Genomic DNA, 22531 nt, shown 5'->3' on the forward strand with positions numbered 1-22531 from the left:
ATTTACATGCACTTTTCTCCGTATGCTTCAATAAACGCTAGTAGTCCCTCGTATTTCTCTTTCTTAGTCAGGGCGTATGTGAACCTCGATCCACGCGTGTTTGCGTGTGTTTATATTTGTTTCTTAAGTGTTTGAGTAATGCTCAGAATAGCTCCGTCGTTAGCTATCTCCTTTTCCCCCTTTCTACACGCTTTCTCCTTATCCCCTTACCATCATTGTTAATCAGTACGGCAGCCATTCACCTTTAACTGTTGTCAATCTGGTTATTTGTGGATTGCCTTTTTGGTTTTCAGAGTCTTTCAAAAGCCATGTCACGTGACCTCGCAATTTCCTGTGAGATCCGACATGTTGCACAAGGCAACAAATGCAGGCGACTGTGAACCATGGCGTACCATGACAGTCGCCACAACAAAAACAGGACTCGTTGAAGGGGAAAAGTAAATGAAAAATAAATGAAAAGAAAAGCGAACAAACCGACATAAATATTTGCAAACCAGATCAGTGAGTTTTTTTAGCATTCATATCACAGCCTCCCCCGCAAATTGTGCTCACAATAACAAAAAATGATCCGATGACAACTCCCAGTTTTTTTCTTTCCTTACAACTGATGTGTTCTTAAATTTTATTTCCCTAACGTGGAATTTAACACGGGCCCGTGTGGATTAATGCTATTCAACAGGTATGTATACATTTTACCTGTTTCTAACATTACGTTTAATTTATTATTAAAAGCTAATATTTAATATACTTAACGTAGTGATTAGTGTTTCCAATTTAAATGGTTCTCTCTATCTCAATCTGCTCCTTCCTTACCATTAGTAACAGGAGCTAGATTAAAAATACACATTTCTATTAGGTTGCACCCTCTGCACTGTATAACAGCTATTGCACAGAAGAGACAGCGTACTCTGATGTATGAGGCTAACGTCAATATCAGTGCTAGGATATTACCTTCTAATCTATATATCTATAAAAGTGAAATTTTCTGTCTGTCTGTCTGTCTGTGTGTGTATGTCTGTGTGAGTACATTTCCCACCAAACTACTCTGTCAGTTTTCAGTTTACAGTCTCAAGATTTGACATAAAGGGTATTAAGATTTGGGAAAATCCGTTTAATCGATTTCGGCCAGAAATTTGGCTACCAAGGGATCAAAGTTCGAAAGATTTGACCTTTGCGGTCTCTACCAAACTATTCAGCTAATTTTGGGTCTAAACATTTGAAATTTTACATAAAAGGTATTCAGACATGCAGCAAGCTTTTTAATCAGTTTTTTGGCGATAATTTGGCTGCCAAAAGGTCAACGTTGAAATAGTTTTCCTTTGCAAGCTCTACCAAACTCCTCCACCAATTTTGGGTCTAAACACTTGAAATATTAGATGTAGGTTACCTGGGTATGAGCCAAACTTTTTAATATATATGCATATGCATATGAAGTTGTGAACAGTACATAGGACCCGAGCAAAGCCGGGCTGAACTGCTAGTATATAATAAATACCATAGAGCAGTGGTTACTAACCTTTTTTACATGGTGACACACTACTGAAACTTTTGAATACTCGCGTCACAACTATTACAAAGGTGAATATTTTCTACTTATAAAGCTGTTTTGTGTTTAGTAAAAAGTAAAGATAAAAGGTTATATTAAATATTTTTATTCATATAAATAAAACATATCAGGTGTACAGTACTGCATATAGAATAATAATGATGAATGTCAGTTGTGTCTCATTCCTATTGTGTGAGTGAATATAAGAGGAAGATACATTTCTTTAATGGTTTAAAATTTTTCACGTTTTTTTTTTCATATTGTGTAGATAAGCAAAGCTACGAATTGCAGTAAGACGATGATTTTTTTTTTATTTAGACATTCTTTCATAATAGAAATTAAAAAATCTAATGGCAGGTGCGCGTTCTTCGTTTCGAATTCACGATCACTGAGAAGGCTTACCGATTCTCTCGCTTCATATAACTCAAAATTGATAATCGATTGATCATCGATAAATCTAGGAAAAGATTGCGAATCCAATGAAATTCTCCAATGCTAATCTAGGGAAACATTCTTAAATTTCTTTTTCTTAACATGCCAAGCACTTACTAATAACAAACAACATTTTGGTAATGCAGGTTTTGTGATCTGTGAAACGATATCCAAATCGTCTACCTCCATTCTATTCTAAAATCCGAAATTTTTCTTAAAAGTAATTAATTTATCTGTTGTGGTAAGAATATACCTTGCGTTGTTGTTATCCAGATTATTAATATGTCTGAATATTTCCCTTAAATATTCTACTTTGGGCATAAACAATTTATTTGTAAGATACTTACAAAGTGCATCAAGTTTTTCATTTTTAAAGAAAGTAAAAAAAACAACTTTTTCTGAAGCTCATTTACGCGAACAGCACCTTTCTTTTAAACAAACATCATACCTTGTATGATATAGTGCACGGAAATATGATAAACCAAATCCTTGCAAATCAACTCACGTTTCTGCAATAAGTTTTATGAAATTAATTACTTCAATCATTTCATTCAACACCACCTTTAGTTTATTACGTATCATCTTTGACGCTAAAGTTTCTCTTTAAAAACAATGAGCTCATACGATGTTAGGATTTTGTTTCTTCCCTAAACATGCGACACTCTTGCCAGAACAAACCATTGATAGTGCTAAATCAATACATATTTCCATGCATAAATCTCTGAAGATATTAAGCCATATTTTTTCGACGCGTATTGTAATTGCATCCAAAATATCTTGACCTTTTGTGGTTGTAATTGTTTACAGCTTAGAAATTGATTAATTATAGCATCTTCATCAATCACACGTATAAATGTAATTAATTGAGCATCATCACTGGTCTCGACTGATGTATCGATTTGTAGAGCAGGCAGACCATTTTGAAATGTGGTTATTACACTTTCGTCAATATTATTAGACAAGTCAAGCATCCTTCTATGTATTGTGTTGTTTGAAAGATAAATCTCTCAATTTTTTTATTCAATCTTATAGCCAAGCATGATTTTCAACACATTTTTCGATGCTGGAAGAATCACAGATTCTGCAAGAACATGAGATTTCAATTCAAGGTTAATAATTTTTGTTCACATGAAGTTAATTTAGCTTGTTCGGACACAGTTATTGATTTCTTAAATAGTTGCCTTTGCATTGCATTTAATTTTAACAACCAATTTGACACTTAAATTTAAAGCTAGGGTAGTTCGTAGTAAGTTGTTTTTTTTCATCTTGCTTGGGACCATCGTTTTATTACATATGGCCGCACACAACACACAATTGTGCTAGTGTGATACTCCGGTCACAATATTTTAAGACCCGTGTAGGCGATCAATTAAATAAATGTGAAGATCATATAAATAAGCTAATGGGTTTTAAGTTTTAGATCAGATTTACGTATGTTCATAATGTTAATTTTTAAAAAATATTTTGCTGTCATAAAAAGCGACTTTGCAGGAAGGTTCCAGAATTTTAGCCAGCAACCAATCGTATTATCTAAAACTACGCTTAATCTTTTCTATCCCCAGTGAAAAAGAAACCTTTATATGCCGAGATTATTTACATCTATTGTCAAAATTCAAATTATTCCATTTTGGGAAGATAGATTTTACCCATATTCGACTTTGTGTTTAACTTTGTCTCCTGGGATGCAGATAAATAGGGGCTATGTATGAATTTTGCCGGCATAATTGTAAATAACACTATAGCAACTAAGCCTACGATGGTAGTTCCAAAAGTAAAGCTTCCTATTTTTTTAAGTAGCTAGTTGTTTTTGAAGCTTGGGACACGGGGCCAATAAGAAGTAAAGTCCCCAATTATATGGGTGTGAGGATTTGAATCAGAGGAAAATGTCGTGTCTATAATATTGGAGACGTGGCCAATTAACTAACACTCTAAATAACAGATGTTTCATAATGATAGCAAATTCAGTACGGTTAAAATCAGTGAAAATGATCTTTTTCGATCAACCTCTCTTCATATCAGTTGGAATTAGAGAATTTTGTGCAAAATCTACTAAACTATCCTCACCCAATCTTTTTTTATACTCTTATTCACGTTTAACAAGGCACACTGCCACTTTAATATAAGAGGCTACTATTTGAGACCATATTTACAAGGACACTATGTAGGGACTTGAGCAGCGAGATGTAAGTTCACATTACATTTAAATTTCTGTTGAGTCAGAGAAGTATGAGATAGGGGGAATTCAAAATTCTAGCAACCCAACGGAAAAAAACTATTAGAATAAAAGGCTTTTTAGCATATAGGGACTTCAACAGTAAAGTTTTGTTACTTATTGCGTAAGTCAGGACAATTTATGTTGAAAGCGCACAAGTGCTACGATTTTGTCAGAGCACATTCCATTAAAATACTTTTTTTACGCAGAGATCACCACTTATCAAGGCCCGAAAGCCACTCAGGGATAAGGGTTATTGCAAGTACATTACGTTAGTGTGGAGATTTGATGAAGTGTTTACTTAAGGGGGCGGTTCATTAGGAATTTGTTAACGTTGGACTTGAAGACATCCAAGTTGTAGTCCGGTGGGAAGCAGGCATACTTGAAAAAAGCCACAGGAATGCACGATTGTGACAATTGGACAGGGATTAAAGTTTGGTTGTTAGTGGGGGACCCATTTGATTGCAGACTTTTTTTTTATCCCGCTTAAAAAAGAGAGACTAGTGATGCACTAGCCCGAAGGTGGCAACAATGAGTGAATCATAGCTTTGTAGACATAAAATATATTGTCAAGTGTGAGCAATTTTCGAACAAAAAATGAGCCCATCTTCTTTGCAGCAGCATTGGCAATACATTTAAAGTATTAGTCCCAATTCATGCTGCTGGTTAATGTTGAGCCAAGGAGTTTTGAACGAAGAGCTTTCAGGTAACGTATTCATGGTATTTATCTGGAATGAAATTATTGATTTGCAAATACTCTAAATCTCCTTGCTGACTCTCCATAAAAAAGTTTTTCGTAATAAATATGCAGTTTTAATGATAAAAAGACAAGAAAATTGCTGCCATCAACGTTCGACGAATCTACAACGACCAACAAATTATGGAATCACTTAAGAAAAACTAAATCCATACAACGGTTTATCATCATTCTCAAAAGCTTTAAAAGGTTTACCAAGCTTCGGAAATTGGTGTTTCATGAATTGTCCAAATATTTCCTCGAAATTCACGGTTACTTTCAACTAATTTAGAAGTCATAAATTTGATTTCCGAGTTTTTAGAAACTTTACATATTGTTGAGAAAGAAGAGTTGTATGGTTTCATAAAAGAACCTTAATTATCGCTTCGTCGACTGACATCACAGGATAATCTTTAAATGATGTCAAGTGTAGCTATTTAAAAAACAAAAAAAACAAAAAACAAAACAAAAACAAATAAAAAAACAAAAAAAACAAACAAACTCGTTAAATGTCCTAATCTGTCTTCGGTTTTAAGCATCAAATATTCGATCTCTTAATTTTGTGAACTATTTTCTGCACTTTTCTTCATTTTCATTTATTGAGTAAATATTTCGAATCAATTTAACAGCAGATTTACCTTTTCTTTAAACTCATAAAGCATTACACCCCACACTTTCTGCTTGAATATAAACATTTTTTTTTCAGTGTATTTCAACATATTTCATTTAACTTTTCATATAATTGAAACGCTTATTAAGTTAAACATGGCCATATGCTATTTAAATGATTTGGATTACTGTTCTCATCTTGAGCATTATTCTCACAACGTTTCGGTCAACGTAACCTCCAACCTTCTTTAGGTGTATCTTGTGGAACTCTGAAATCTTTTTGCCGAACTCGGGATTCTGCACGGGGTTATTTAATTCACGAGGATAACGTGCTTTCATTCCATCACAAGTCTTATGTAATTAGTAATTGTATTCTTTTATTGGCCACTTTAAGGATTAAGCGTTTAACTTCCATAAGAGTGTTACTAAAACTGAATGTCCCTTACCATTGATTCCTGGCGTAATGGATATAAAGTTAAACATATATATGTATGTATATATATATATATATATATATATATATATATATATATATATATATATATATACAGTGACACATATAAGTATTGTATACATGATATTTTCTGTTATAACTTTAGTTTATGTTCGCCATTTTGCCTGATATTTGGTAAGCAATATCTCGTATAGTTGTTTTACTTGTATGTGAAATGAATACTTTTTTTCATTATTAAAGTTTAAAATTACTTTTTGAAAAGATACTCGATATATGAACTTAATATTTTGTTGCTTAGCCTCTGTTTTATTTCGCTTTCTATAGTTGGCCACAAGTTTTTCACACGTATCCACCGTTACTTTACCCGATTCCTCCTAGCATAATTCCTCTAATTGCTTGATATTTTGTGGATTCCGCTTATTTTAATCTTTAAATTATCTAATTAATTTCCAATTGGATTCAAGTCAGAAGACTGGCTTCACTAACTGAGAGTATATTATTTTTAAACCATTCCTTTCTAAGTTTTGCGGTATGTTTGGGATCATTGTCATGTTGAAACATGAAATTCCGACAATGTTCTAAAGAAATTGCAGATTTCTGAAGGTTCTTCTCCAGAATTTCCCTGTAGATTCTACCATTCATTCTACCATAGATAACTTGTAACTTCACATGGCATTTGGATGAAAAGCATTCCCGTATCATAAACACCTCCAAACTTAACTCTGATGATGGTATTGGGCTTATTAAAAGCAGTATCATTTGTTTGCCTAACAATTGTCGCTGTGTTTCTTCTAAATAGTTCAAATTTTGTTTCGTCCGACCGGATTATATTTCCCAAAACTATATACTCTTCTTTTCATAAGTGTCAACAAACATTAAGCAGTCTTTGACATGTTTGGATTTCAGTAAAGACACTTTTCTTAGTGATCTTGAATGAAATCTTGTACAATATAAAGTTCTGCGAATGTACATAAATTCCGACACCCTCAAGATCAGTTTTTTGCTGATACACCTTGAAGTATTCTCATTTAGTTTTTAATTCTACTTGTACGTATAATTAAAACAAATTTACGAGATATTACCTACCAACGCTCATTTAATATTGCATTTAAAAGAATTACAATTGAGGAAGAACTTATTTCATGGTTTTCTTTTACATAGGAAATTATTTTCGGAGATTTTCAAAGTTTTCACACAAATAACATTTGAGATGAGAAAGTAAAATGTGCTTCTGACTTCTCAATTCTTATTTTTTCTAACTGTGCCATGATATTGACAATATATTAACGCACATAACTACAATTTATTTTTTACATCTATACAGTCCGGCTCAGAAAGATTTTTTCTAAAAATAATCTCATCCAAATAAAAATCAACAAAGGATGACTTTAATTCTAACTTTAAGACTATAATCAGAGGTATATGCCTTAATTTTAAACATCTACAAACAAATAAAACTTAAACACATAAATGACTTCACTGTATCCCGGACAATGCCGGAGACTTAAACTATTACTTTAATAAAAAAATACCCATTTTATAACAGAACACTTTTTATTGGAAGATTTCTTTAAAATATGTCCGATTAATTTCAACAACAGAGAAAAATTGGCGCTGATTTATTTCCCATTTATTTTGCATTAAACATTAAATATCTTTGAAAAAGTCCCCTTTTTTTACTCCCTCGACACAAGCACATAGAAAATTAACCCGATTGAATCGTATGACGCAGCCATTTAACCTGTTATGCCCCCTGGTGGACAATTAGATCTATGAATATTCAATCAACATTATTTTCATGATTTTAATAATGGGGAGATTGTAATACGAGTCAATTTTTGACGATAATGGCATCGAAAAAGTTAAATTTATACAACATTGACAATCATTTGATAAATGATATTTGTTTTTCAGATATTATTTCGCAGTTATGTTATGGTTATACTGACGCATCAGTCGGCAGGGGTCAACATAGTTCAGTTATATCCATATGAGTCGAAGATACGAAAATTTTAGAGTTGATAATCTTGCTTCCGTTGGGTTAAAGTATCATTCTGTGTAGTTCTAAGGCTTTACGTTCTTTCCTTACGAAGGGCTTGCTTTAGTGTTAATCGCCTGAGGTGCCCGGATAGGATAATTGAAATAGGATGCTTGGACATCATGTGAGCACGAGTTCATTGGCTTTTAGATCCCCAAATTCTGACCGTGTTTTATATTTTACTATCTCTATCTCCATCATCTACTATTATATAAAAGAAACTTTGTGTGTCTGTGAGTTAGTTCCCTATGAGCGCGAAAACGGCTGGGTCGATTTTCGTGAAATTTAAAATATATAAATATATAATTGCATATATGATGATTGCAACGTCTTGTCAGACGAGTGCCACTCCCTCAGACATTTAAAATCCATGAGCCCAAATGTCTGAGGGAGTATCTATACAAATATGATGTTACAGAGTCTTAGCTTTGTACGACAGCTAAGTCTCTCTCTCGGTTCAAAATGTTGAGATCCAGCAACAAACAAGAGCAAGATAGCCAGTAACAAATTAAACTGCACACCAGCTTAATGCGGGTACTGGTCTTCCGCTTTATGGTTTTTTAAATCAGAGATTTGCTTCTCCTAGAAAGGTTGCCTTCACCACGGCTTACGGGAGCACTCTCTACCCCAGTACACATATACACACACAAATATACACGCATAATTGCATATATACATACATATATATATATTTATATCAAAGACTACGATAATGGCTTAACATTTACGCCAGAGCCACACCGACAGTAAATATCAGCTTGGTCAAAATGTTATTGTTATACATACACATATTATATATATACATATATATATATATATATATATATATATATATATATATATATATATATATATATATATATGTATGTATGTATAATATACAAACCTAAATGAAATAACAGCAAGGGGAGACTTGATTCCAAATATTTCTCATGTGTTATATCTCCCCTCTTTTGGAAAATGGGGTACGATTATGAATATTTCCAGTATCAAATAATCATTATACACTGTGAAATTTACTTTATCTATGAAAACCAAAGAGGGGATACATAACATATGAGAAATATTTGGAACTAAATCTCCTCTTGTTATTTCAGATCATTTGAAACCATAGCAACACGTTTTAATATCCCCTTCAACAAGGTCAGAGGTTTTAGATAAATATAAGATATTTTGTAATTCATATGTAATACTAGCAATATAAATGACTATGATTGAAACATGTTATAGCTGTAAAAGGTGCCCCCCCCCCCAAAAAAGGCTCCGGATGATGTGCGACGCCACTGTAATATATATATATATATATATATATATATATATATATATATATACATGTATATGTATATATATATACATGTATATGTGTATATATATATATATATATATATATATATATATATATATACAGTAGTGTCAAAAAGAACGTTCACCTGTAATATTTTCAAAAACCGCAAATTTAAGCTAAATTGAATGTTTAAACAACCTATATCTCATTTGATCCACATTTTATTTCTGTATAATTGAGTTTATTTTGACCTTTAATTGAAGTATACTAACGTTCATGTCAATTAAAAAAAATAAACTTCAAATCGAGAAGGCAAAAAAAAACCCAAACAAACAAACTCTGCAGCAACAAAAGCTTAAAACTAGCTTAAAATATTTACCTTTTAGGCAACAAAGAATCTCTAATCGTAATTGTTGTTATTTAAGATTATACAACGTAACATTTAGTCCATATACCCCAAATTTCTCTTAGTGATTGTTAGGAGCTCATTAATCGACACCTTTCTGGTTTATCCAATCAAAAAATCGGCCACAGATTAGAATGTGATGAGAAAACGGTACGAATGACTGTAGAAAACACCAAAACACCGGCAGTGTTTGTAATACCCCTATATATGGTTGTCCTAGATTTACTTCTTACAGGGACGACAATGCTATAAGATCTGCAGCCTCATAAACAGATTAAAAACCGCTCTCCAAATCCAACAACAGTGTAATCTTGTTTAAAAGTGCCCTCTTTCTACAGTTAAAAACAGATTGAAGGAAATTAATTTGCGAAACTAACCTTTTTTAACCTATATTGAATGTTTTTCCTCCACCCTTTTTTGCCATGGATACAAAAATCTCAGTCTTCCCCTTTTACTAGCTGTAATAAAGTTTTGTACCCCAAACAAAATAATGATATATATATATATAGATAGATAGATAGACATATATATATACACACATTGAGGATAGTGTCTAGTAGGCATTCAAGTACTCTCTCGCTCACCCTCTCTCTCTCTCTCTCTCTCTCTCTCTCTCTCTATATATATATATATATATATAGGTATGCACAATAAAATTGAAATAAATAAAACATTAATAAAATAGAAATGTCACCAGATAGCAAGTGCTTAATAAAACAATGAATGAAGAATTGAAAACGAACCAAATTATATAACAGAACATTTTTATACGAAAGAATAAAGATATAAATTATTCTCATGTTTGTAAATGTCCATAGTGCAAATGCGTGTTTGGTAAAGTAAACCCATTAAATAATCACAAGGGTTAGAAATGTATAGATTAATGTGTGCGTAGGGTAAATATGCGGGTAGAAGTATTATATATTTGTGTATATTTAGCAGTGTGTCATTGTGTATGTGTGTGCGGTAGTTTACCTTGTTCTTGTTAGTGCGTGTATAAATGTGCACACGCTGATGAAAGTCATTGAGTTTTTGTTGAGCAGACATTCTGGAGTCCTTTTCAAAAAGTGTCAGGTGAAATCTGATTTTTGTTGACCCGTTTTATAGAAGTTTCTAAGTTCGCGCTGGTTTACTACTTTTACACAGACATGTTATTTTTCTCGGGCTTGAAATTATTTTTATTCGTTGAAAAATATTTTAAGTTCATACGTTAATGTGAAAACTTTCTTGCTTTGGAGAGTGAAGAGAAAAACGAATTATCACGAAGCTGAGAAAGAAGAGAAATTAGAGCGATTTGCTTGTTAGCGTTCTTAGGAATCACTTGTCAGACTTACTTCAAAGTCACTGATTATCTCCCGTCATTTAAAAATGCTTTCTACTAAGGTATCACCGTTTACCAAGGCTCAAAAGCTAATCGAGAATAAGTGTCAATGATAATATTGGTTCGCGATAAAGAAACTATTGAAACGGGAGGTGAATGGTTAGAAAAAATTGATAATTTTAAGTCGACAACTCAAATAGAATTTGTGAACATTTAGCTTTAAAACGACCATGTTGTAGCCAACGACTCTATGGTATAGCATTCCATAGATGGGAAGTTCTCAGAAAGAAACCTCATTCATGGAATTTTCATTTACTGTTAAGTACACACATGAGGAAAGATTCTTTACAGTGGTTTAAGTTATACGAGTTCTTCATATGAATATTTTACAGAGGATATATATTAGAGCTCAGTCGAGTCATTGCCATGAAAATAACGAATCCATACTATACCTTATATATGTCTGTAGAGTATACACAACTCATGCAATACCATATATCCGGTGACGTAAAACTAACAAACATAGACGCATACAAAACATAATTCGAAAATATAATCTTTTGAAAACACAAAGAAAAGAATTAATAATAAATTGCATTATTTGGATTCTTCGGACGACTTTTCTTATCTTGAGTGTCATTTTCACAACGTTTTGGTCGACGTAAACTTCGACCTTTAGGCATATCTTGTCGAACTGGGGACTTTTTCTGTCAAACTAGGGGATCTGTATGGAATTTCGAACATTACCTTTTATTTAATCCACAGGGGTAGCATGCTCTCATTACGCCAGCCATGACTGCATAGCAGTCCTAAGTAATTCACAGTTGTATTTTGCATGTCGATTGAACCTTAACCTCCAAATTGAACCTTTAACCTCCAGAAGTGTAACTTTAGAACTGAATTTTACTACATATTTTAACTACTATGCCTTGGTCTTTGCATCGACTGTAACGTTGTAAAAATAAGACTCCAGATTAGAACAGTAGTCCGAAGAATCCAAATAGTATGAATAATCTATCCTTATCTAAAAATTCAGAAACATAAAAAATTATAATGTTTCAAAATGTATAATTAAGACATACAAAATGAAATGGTTAAAATGAATATCAAAATATTAATTTAAATTAAATCGTCGTAAAGTTATGTTTTAATTCAATTCATTCAACGTTTTTTTTTTAATTTACGCAAGTAGAATATTTCAGGAGACAAAACCCATTAATTGCAAAACGGAAGACAAATAATGGTCAGAAATAATTAGTCGAATTAGAAATGAAAATATCAAAGAATTAAAAAAAAAAAGAAAATATTGATTTCCAAATACAACAGCCCAATTAAAGGTTTCATTCTGTCTTAAAAAGCAGTTCACATCTAAAACTTCAATAAACTAAAATAATGAAGAGCTCATAGCGAAACCAGGATTACCCAATCACGAACCGCAATACTCCTGGTCAACTTCCGCTTATATTTAGTGACAAGGAGAAAATCGAAGAGAACCGGAAGCAATGCTGAGATAATTGACAGAGGATTGATGCTTTTATTTATTTATTTATTTATTTATTTATTTATTCTTTTTTTTTGTAGATTTTGTTATTTCAGGTCGAGGAAAAATCAACTTTAAACAATTCATTTTATGGAATTAATTGTATATATGGTTTTCACAGATAGTATTAATTGCGTCTTCATACATTTCCCAACACTTATCGTGTTCAAATCTAATGTAAACAAATGCCTGATGAACCGCCCATTTGAATAATTAATTCCTCTTGCGCAACATTCTGAGCATCTTGTCTACTTGTTTCCAATCCAATTGCGGGGGCAATCACCGTTTATCCAATAATCTCTTTAGCCCTCATCCTTATTCTGATAAGCGTTGGCAATTAGTAAAAAGGTATTGCAAACGACCACAACCGTTCCTATTCAATTTGACCTCAGCATGGTCAGTTTTATAGAGCACGACTAAATCACTTGAATCAATTGGAAAAACAATATGCGAAATCACTTCATACTCGTACGTACACGATCACCTTTCAAACACGTTTAAAAAATGGCATCGTCCGATGACGCTAAAGTGGAATGTTCCTAAATCAAATTCTGTCATCTCGTCGACTAAGACAACACAATTGAAACGCATTAAAAAACACTGGCCTGGGTGCCCGTCGTTGCCCGGGTGTTTGGAGGTGTGTGTTGAGCAAAAAAAAAAAAAAAATGGTAGTAGGCAGTCTCGAACCTGTACCGCGAAGGAGGAAAAGAACATGAAAAAAACGTGACGTCTTTGCCGTTGCGTCCATCGCCAAGCCGGAAGTGGCGAAAGTTTAAATTAAGGATAGTTAATCGAAAAGAGAGGATGACTTTCGAAAATATCGGCGAAAAAAAGCGACCCCTCCTTGTACTAAAGTGCCTAGTTTATGGGGAAAGAATTAACGCTTTTAGCTAATCTTTCGATATTTGTCGTCCGAAGAGTCGCACTACAAAACGATATCAATCTCATACAGATTCATTGCCTTTGTCGAAAGTTTTAGGCATACATACATACATGATCATTGTTGCATCTTTCCAGATGATCGGCGTCACATTGAGTTCTCCCAATCTCGTCGTCCATGCCATCTCAGATGACTCTGCACTCCCGCTGCAGATTTGCACATCTTGAAGCAGACGTACATACATACATACATACATGCATACATACATACATACATACATACATACATACATACATACATTTAAAGAGACAGGTGAGATTTATATTATAGATGCCTTTTTATCTAAGGATTAAGCTGAGAATTATTTATACTGTAGGGAAAGAGAGTACTTATTGTTTTAAAAAGAATTAAACCGTTAAGCTTTTAAATAATATCATTAATAAATAATAAATTAATAAATAAAAGAATATTCGTTTTATTTAAAGAATATTTGACTAACAATGACAATTATCTTTACAAAAAAAAAAAAAAAGAAAAAGAAAATAACATTTTTTTTCAAAATAGTTAATATCTGCTCCAACAAATATTTATTTAATTTAACTTCTTAACAGCAGGTTAAGCACAATATCAACTGTGGATTCGAACTTGACACACCCAGGTTTTCAGTCCGTGTCGTTAACCACAATCACCCTATGATAAATATTTCTTTCTTTTAAAGGGATATTATTATTATTAACAATACACATTAGTGTTAAAAGACATTTCCATTGGATCCTTCAAGTGTATATAATGTTAAGACAATGCTCTTATGTATACGTTATCACTCTTTGCATAATTTTGAAAAGATAGAATCGTCCGATCACCAAAGATGAATTACAAAAATGAAATAATAAAAGAAAGAAATTACATTTTTTTACAAGTGAGTCACCACTTATCAATGCCCGAAGGCCACTCGAGGATAAGGGTTAATGAATGCAAGGTAATCGTTTAGTAATCGGTAATATCGTAGATTAATAGAAATTGGATTATTTAAGGGTACGGCTCAACAAGAACTTGTTTACATTGGACTTGACGGCTACCATATTGTAATCAGCTGGAAGCAGGTCAGTAGAACAATGCTCCATAGACGGACAGTTCTAGAAAAGAAGCTTTGTTAATCGAATCTGCGTTTAAATTTAGGCATAGATAAAGAGTGGTGAAAATTGTTGATAGTGATTGTAGCTTGTTGAGTATTTTCTGTGAAATATTAGCAAGGGGGGCATAAATTGGAGCTCAGAGGAGCACTTGCCATGAAAATAATGATAGAGCAGAGACAGGCTCACAATGTCTCTTCTGTGGTACAGAGGTTACAAGAAAGATGAAAGGGCATTAGATTTCGAAGATTTTGAACTCTATCAAGGCAAGATAGGTACGCCGAGCAGTTCCTGCACAGACGCGGCAATAGTATTCCATTAAAGATGTAAATCTTTGTATCGAACATGAATTCAACCGGAAATGCATTTTTCTTCGGTTCAAAACCAAATTGTAATATCTGTTATGCCCAAAGAAAGTACAATAATGGTCTCTGTTTATGCTAGACTTGCACAACATTGAAGGATATCACACACTCCTAATAAGGCTTTGGAGATATAATCACATAAACAAATATATTCTGAAACTATATTCATCAACACATTTAGATAAGTATGCTTCCGTCTACACAAAGTTGATACAATAATATTGGAGGAGGGTGTCTGCGTTTGCGCCGAGCAATCCATAGAAAGCACAATAGCAATATACAACAGATAAAGGATACAACTGTAAAATTTCCAGGGGTCCTGCTAGTAAAATATATTATGTTTCAGGAAATTTTAGATGAGGATTAATAATTAATAATTTTAAGCATTTGGATTACTCGGACTACTATTCTCATCTTGGGTGTTATTCTCACAACGGTTCAACATGTGTCATCTTCGATCTTCCTTAGGCTCATCTCGTCGAACTCAGGAATTCAAGTCCACATGCAAACGTCGATACCTCCGTTAAGTCTCGAAAGATAAAGGATACCCTTTGTTGGCGTAGCTGCGCGTGTAATGGTGAGGCAGGGGTTGCGCAATCCTTAATCACACCTCTCCTAAATCGGAACTGTTTGAGTCTAGCAGCAAGGAGAAGTCCCGGACGACTGGAAATATTGCCGAGATAAGCGGAGAGTACATACAGTACCTGGAAGTTCCAAATGGTCACTCATTTACTTCTGACCAGGTTCAGCGTTGGTCAAATTTGGTGATCCAGCGGGAACCGGTGTGTCAACTTGATTATGTCGTATATAAATGCATACGTAACACAACAGATAACGGTATTAAGTACAATCGGTTTTAAGTGATAGTCTTCTGGGTTCAATTATCCCTATGCTAAGAAATAAAATACATTACTTACTTAAGTTACGGCTGACGGAACGAGAACAATATTTCCCCTTGGATTAAATAAACAGTTCAAGTACAAATTCCATATAGATTTCAGAGTTCTAGATACACATGCTCCAGTTGGACAATATGCACATTAAGAAGGTCGAATGTTATATAGGCCGAAACGTCGTGAGAGTAATAGCAAAGATGAGAATAGTTATCCAAATAGTCCAAATACTATTAAAAATGTAATAAATTATGAATACGGGTCTGTGCTTACTCGGTGTTGTCCGTGTGGGAAAGAAAAACAACAAATTAAAGTTACCAAAATTAACGAGTAAAGAAAAATTAATTTTGGTAACTTTAATTTTGTAAGCAAATTATTTTCTGAAACAGAAATGTTTAAAAACCTTGTTTTTAGTATTTGATGATCGTCGTTTAATATTAAATATTAAATAATGATCTATAATATAAATCGCAAATATCTGTTTATATGTTCAGTTCAAACTGAAAAACAAAAAAAAAAACATACCCCCCTCCACATTTTATAATTTTTAACGTCAGAAAAATAATCTCTAAAATTTGAGAACAAAAACTATTCATTATTTGGGGTTGAAGTGGTCATTTCTATGATTTAAAGAACACAGATTTTTAATATTATTAAATAGAAGAAACTTTACATAAAATAATTTCCTCATACCGACTCGAGTTATGTATATGTGTGTACAAAAAGAGTAATGAGCTGGCCGAAGAAAAAAAAAGCGGGTAAGAAGGGTAAAAATGGTGGAGGGAGAAGAAGAGATAGATAGAAGGTATGTTACATCTTTGCCCCAGGCAATGCCGGGTAGTCATGCTAGCGTATACTACATACAAAAACATCCCTTCAATATCATATATATATTTTTTTTTTTGCAAAAGTAAAAGGGAATAATGCATTACATAATCACTTCTCTAAATATTTAAAAATATTCGTTGAGTAAAAGAAAATGTATCTATTTAAAATAAATTTTAACTGAAAAAATGACTTTCAAAAAGTCACTGACGCTAAATAAAATATAACTGTATCAATAATGTTATCAATACGTACACAGAGTTTTTTTTAATATTATCATGTAAAGGGAAGAAACTTTACATAAAGTTATTTTCTCGAGTTATATGTATGTGTGTACAGAAAAAACGAATGAGCTGGGTGAAGAAAAAAGAGCGGGTAAGAAGGATGAAAACGGGGAAAGGAGAAAAAGAGATAGATAGATAGAAGGTACGTTACATTTTTGCCCCAGGCAATGCCGGGTAATCCTGCTAGTATATACTAAATGTGAAAACTCCCCTTTAATACATTTTTGTAAGAGCCCAAGGAAATAATGCGTTACATAATTAGTTCTCTAAATATTTAAAAGTATTCGTTGAGTAAGAGAAAATGTATCTACTTAAAATAAATTTAGCTGAAAAAATGACTTTCAAAAAGTCACTGACGCCAAGTAAAAAATATCTGTACGAATAACATTGCTGAAGGAATAAACGGAAATCAAGTATCGATATGCCTTGTAATTTACTTTGGAGTTTCAAACTTCAGCAAGATAATTTTATTTATTAGATTGGAAGCTAGTATTCTACACCCATACGAAGCTTGTCTTTATTATCTGCAATTGTGTAGGAATGTTTGTTTGAAAATGTGGATTTCTGGGTGACTATTCAAGTTGTTAAGAAGAGAAATAAAGTGCAATCCCGGGCGATTATTTAAAAAAAAAAAAAAATAGAAAGAGCGACAAAACTTGAAAATCCAGCCTAATGAAAATGGCATGCTGGGAAAAATGAACCCGGAGTTATGTAAGCCGCTGAAAGAACAAAAGAATGACGTAGTCGTTTGAATTTGCTAAATAAAAAGGAAAAAAAAAGCGAATGGAGCCAACCTACACACATCGCATTTCTTGTGTGCACCCAACAGTATATCATAAGAAACTTGATACTAATATAGGGCACTAGTGAGAAATACACGGCGTTGTCCTGGATTAAATAAAGACTCTTATTTGTATTTTTGCACTTTTCTAATTGTTTCGGTATTTTGAAACAAGGATAATTTAAATTATTTGTATTATAGTTTTTTTCGTGCTATTACAGTGTAATCCAGATATAAGAGACCCGATTATAAGAAAAACCGATATAAGAGAGATTTTCTCTGGTCCCAAATTAACGCCTGTGTTAATGTACAGTGTAAGCCGGATATAAGTGTAACCCGGATATAAGAGAGCTGTAGAGACTGTACACAAAGTCTCTTGTACCGGGTTACATTGTATAACAACGTTTCAGCCGATGTAATCTTTTGTTTTATCCAAGTGCGTATTGTCCAACTCATGAATCTGTGTGGAATTTTGAATTGAACTATTTGTTTAATCCAGATTGTTTCTATTCCGCCTACTATGATCAGTCATTCAGTAATTTTTAATTATATTTTACTATCGCGTGTACTGAGGATTGAACCTTCAACCTGTAGAAGACTGTCATTAAGAACTGATAATTACTCAGCACATTAACCGCGTCCTACGTTGTAAGAATAACATTGAAGATGAGAAAAATTGGTCGAATAATACAAAAAATACCAATTATTAATCTCCATCTCAAATTTTTGATACCACGAATCGTATTTTCTTTACTGTGCTAAATAAAACACCTTGATATCGTACATATTTTCCTATTTTACATTTTATAAATTTTTTTTATTTTGTTTAGGGTGGCGTCAGTATTAATTCGGTGAGAAACGAATAAAGCGATATGCGTTGAAATAAATTTTTGCATATTTATACTTGTTCACCTTCACAAGGTGCCCTTCGTATTTTCCATTAATCATTGCGTATTTCTGCTTCAAGGCATCATTATCATATATTATCATTCCTATGATATACTGTTATACTCACTTTGATTAAAATGTAATATACTTATTAATGTTCCCTTGGTAAAACAGTATATATATATATATATATATATATATATATATATATATATATATATATGTATATGTATATATATATATATATATATATATAAGGAGAAGTTCAGGACAACTGGAAACAATGCCGAGATAAGAGGAGAGCACATACAGCAAATGGTCACCCATTTAGTACTGACCAGGTTCAACGTTGCTTAACTTTGGTGATCCAGTGGAAACCGGTGTGTCAACGTGATTATGCTGTACTTAAATGTTTAAGGATGCGCTAAGACTAATTTGAAACTGATTGTCGGATGTAGATAACTAAGAAACCTAATCTGAAGGCGAATCACTATGAAAGAAGAACATCAGAGAATGGTGCAAGGATTTTGAAGAACATCGGATAAATCATGTTATTTCAAAGCGTATTTCACGTGAGCAGGGTGAAAATATGGTGTCCTACAATGTACAATGGACAAGATATTCAGGGGGTTTATATTGGGATCATCATTACCAGAAAGAAAGTTCTTGTGTCACATATGTGAGCGTTAATGTAAAACTAATACGTGCTTAAAGAGTAATCTACGTGCGCACAGCCTAACATAAGTTTAATATAGGAGTGACACACTTCTGTCTAAAAGGAGTAATCATATATATGCATGCAGGGTTTTATACAAGAGATAATTTCACTCAAAGCCACTCTATTCATTCGATTCAGTAATACCAAATAGCTAGATATAAATACTTTAACACACCTAGTAAATAACAACAAAAAAATCACTATATCACTGTTCATCTCAGCCTAAGAACTATGAAATTTATTTTTATCTGCAGTATTCATTATATCCTGGGGATTCATAAGATTGAATTCATTAAAAAATGAACTTTATATGAATTGATCTCATGAGAATATCTAGAATTGTACACTTTTCGTTGTCACTCAATCTTTTTCCCTCTCAATATATATATATATATATATATATATATATATATGTATGTATGTATGTATGTACATATATGTATCTATACAAATACTAGCAGTTCAGCCCGGCTTTGCTCCTGCCCTATGTACTGTTCATAACTTGCCCTTTGTGTGAATACCCTTTAGTAAAATTTCAAATGTTTAGATTAGAAATTATCTGAATAACTTGGTGCAAACCGCAGAGGTAATTTTTTAAACTTTGACCCCAATTTTGATCCTTTATCATTTATTGTTTTGGTCTTAAATCAAAATAAAAAGTTTGACCCATATCCACATTACCTACATCTAAAATTGCAAGTGTTTAAACCTAAAATTGGTGGACGAGTCTGGTAGAATCTGTAAAGGTCAACTCTTTCAACTTTGACCTTTTGGCAACCAAATTTTCGCCCCCAGAACTGATTAAAATGCTTGTCACATATTTGAATACACGTTATGTTAATTTCAAATGTTTAGACCCAAAATTGGCTGAGTAGTTTGCTAGACACCGCAAAGGTAAAATCTTTTGAACTTTGACAGCTTGGCAGCTCAAATTTTCGACCCAAACCGCCTAAAAAGTTAACCCTATGTCTGTATACACTTTATGTACCTAAATTTAACTTTATGTATCTACATTTAAAATTTCAAGTGTTTAGACCAAAAATTGTCGGAGGAGTTTGGTAGAGTTTTCAAAGGTCAAGTCGTTGAATTTTGACCCCTTGACAGCCAAAGTTCTACCCGAAAAGCGATTAAAACGATTTTCCCAAATCTTAATACCCCTTATCTCAAATCTCGAGTCTGTGGACCGAAAATTGACAGAGTACTTTGGTAGGGAAATGTACACACACAGACTCACACGGACAATTTCACTTTTATGGATATATAGATGTAAAAGTATATATATATATATATATATATATATATATATATATATATTCTTATGAAGGAATATCTCAGTAACTATAAAAGGTGTTTGTTCAGAAACAGACATAAAATACAACTTAATATATATATTAAAATAAATTCCAAAAAAAAAAAAAAAAGAAAGAAGAAATTGATGAACTATCTGAAAAAAAATATCATTTACCTTGGTTTCAAGTTGGATAAATACGATTAAAATAAAATGGGAAAAAAGCTTATCTTAAATTGCCTCTTTTTGCATCGGCGAGTTTGAGTCTCAGGAGACAATGGTTACACATTAGAGTTGTTTTCTCATTTGTCTTAAAGTCATGACTTTTTTTGTCTTTTTTCGTGATTTGATTGGTCAGTGTAAGTACGAACATTAGAGACTCAAGATATAAAACGTTGAGAAATCTAAACATCTTTATCAACTAGCTTACTACAAAAACATAGTTTACTGCGCAAATATGTTAGTAAAAATATAATATAGTATGTTTTGGTCAAAATATAATATAGTATGTTTAGGTCAAAATATAATATAGTATGTTTAGGTCAAAATATAATATAGTAGGTTTAGGTCAAAATATAATATAGTATGTTTAGGTCAAAATATAACATAGTATGTTTAGGTCAAAATATAATATAGTATGTTTTATTAATTTTTATTTATTGCGGACTATTATCCTTATCTTTTTCTTAGTTTTTTCACGACGTTTCGGCCAACTATTCCTCTGGTCTTCGTCAGGTAGTAGCCACGACGGGATAGGAACTCAGAATCTCCTGACGAAGATCAGAGGAATAGTTGGCCGAAACGTCGTAAAACTACTAAGAAAAAGATGAGGATAATAGTCCGCGATAAATAAAAATTAATAAATAATACTCACCTCAATAATGAATTCCAATTAAAATAATATATATCTTGTTCAAAATATAACATAGTATACTTTGATCAAAATATATCCGTTAGTAAATTACCGAGGTTGAGGGTTGAATCTGCGCCGAAACAAATTTGTGAGTCAAGATAAAAAAAAAAGAAGAAGAATCTGGAAGATAGCCGTTTACCCGAGTGAATAAATTAAATGCTCGGAAGGTTAGGAACTCTGTCAAAAGACACCCAAAGAAAACCGAAATCTATAACAGCCAAAATTTTATGAACCTAACAAGAGAAAATAAAAAAAACAAGGTAAATATGATGAAAATAATCTATATATTAATATCGTAGTACATTTAACGTAGATATGTACGTGTGTCACGGTTTCCAGATTATAAACTATTCAATCGGGGGATCCTATTTATTATAAAGGAGGATAAAAGGAGATAGCATACTATGAACATTTAATTGTTAGTATGTAGATACGCTAATTTAATGGTCGTAGTATGTTATCACTAGGGCTATGACAACAGCATATTCTTTTCATTGTTTTGCCTCTCGAGTATATATCCGACACAGTTAGACACAGTAAATCAACCAAGAAGCACATCACTCTATATAAAAGCATATAAGATATCAACAGATACACAGTCGATAGTCAAAACAATTACAAGAATATGCTGTTGTCCTAGACCTAATTATCACATTCTATCCTTCTTTTTAGTAAGTAGAAGCTCCCGATCACCGAAGACAATGTAAAAGCAAAATAAATAAATAAATAAATAAAATGATGTTGCTTTTGAGCTATACGTTTTGAAGAAAACGTGCTTTTTGTTTAAATTTTACGTTTATTTTCTTAGCGAAACTTTATTATCCTGCATTAACATGTATGTACGTACATGTGTCATGACTTATTTAAAAAAAATAACAGACTCAGAGTAAGTTAACTGTCTTTAAATTCTATAAAGTATCTTTGATTAGAAATAATTTTTATTGAAACAAAATCGACGATTATTTCTACTACCGCTGTGGAATT

At 32.6% G+C, this 22531-nt stretch overlaps 1 protein-coding gene across 4 annotated transcripts in view; it reads left to right on the forward strand.

The window, feature by feature from the left end:
* LOC145287966 (filamin-A-like) overlaps positions 1-22531 on the forward strand; it is a 311755-nt gene that overhangs the window by 67866 nt on the left and 221358 nt on the right. Inside the window, exon 1 of one of the 4 annotated variants that reach the window (XM_080135940.1) lies at positions 334-679. The exons of 2 other annotated variants lie outside the window; for them this stretch is intronic. The gene's annotated coding sequence lies outside the window, so the exon portion shown is untranslated. Of the gene's footprint in view, positions 1-333; positions 680-22531 lie in introns of those variants that run through there. One more of the 4 variants, XM_080135938.1, reaches the window with a different exon arrangement.

This window comes from Euprymna scolopes, chromosome 11, assembly GCF_053919585.1.
Source record: "Euprymna scolopes isolate OS-2025 chromosome 11, ASM5391958v1, whole genome shotgun sequence".
NCBI lineage: Eukaryota > Metazoa > Mollusca > Cephalopoda > Sepiida > Sepiolidae > Euprymna > Euprymna scolopes.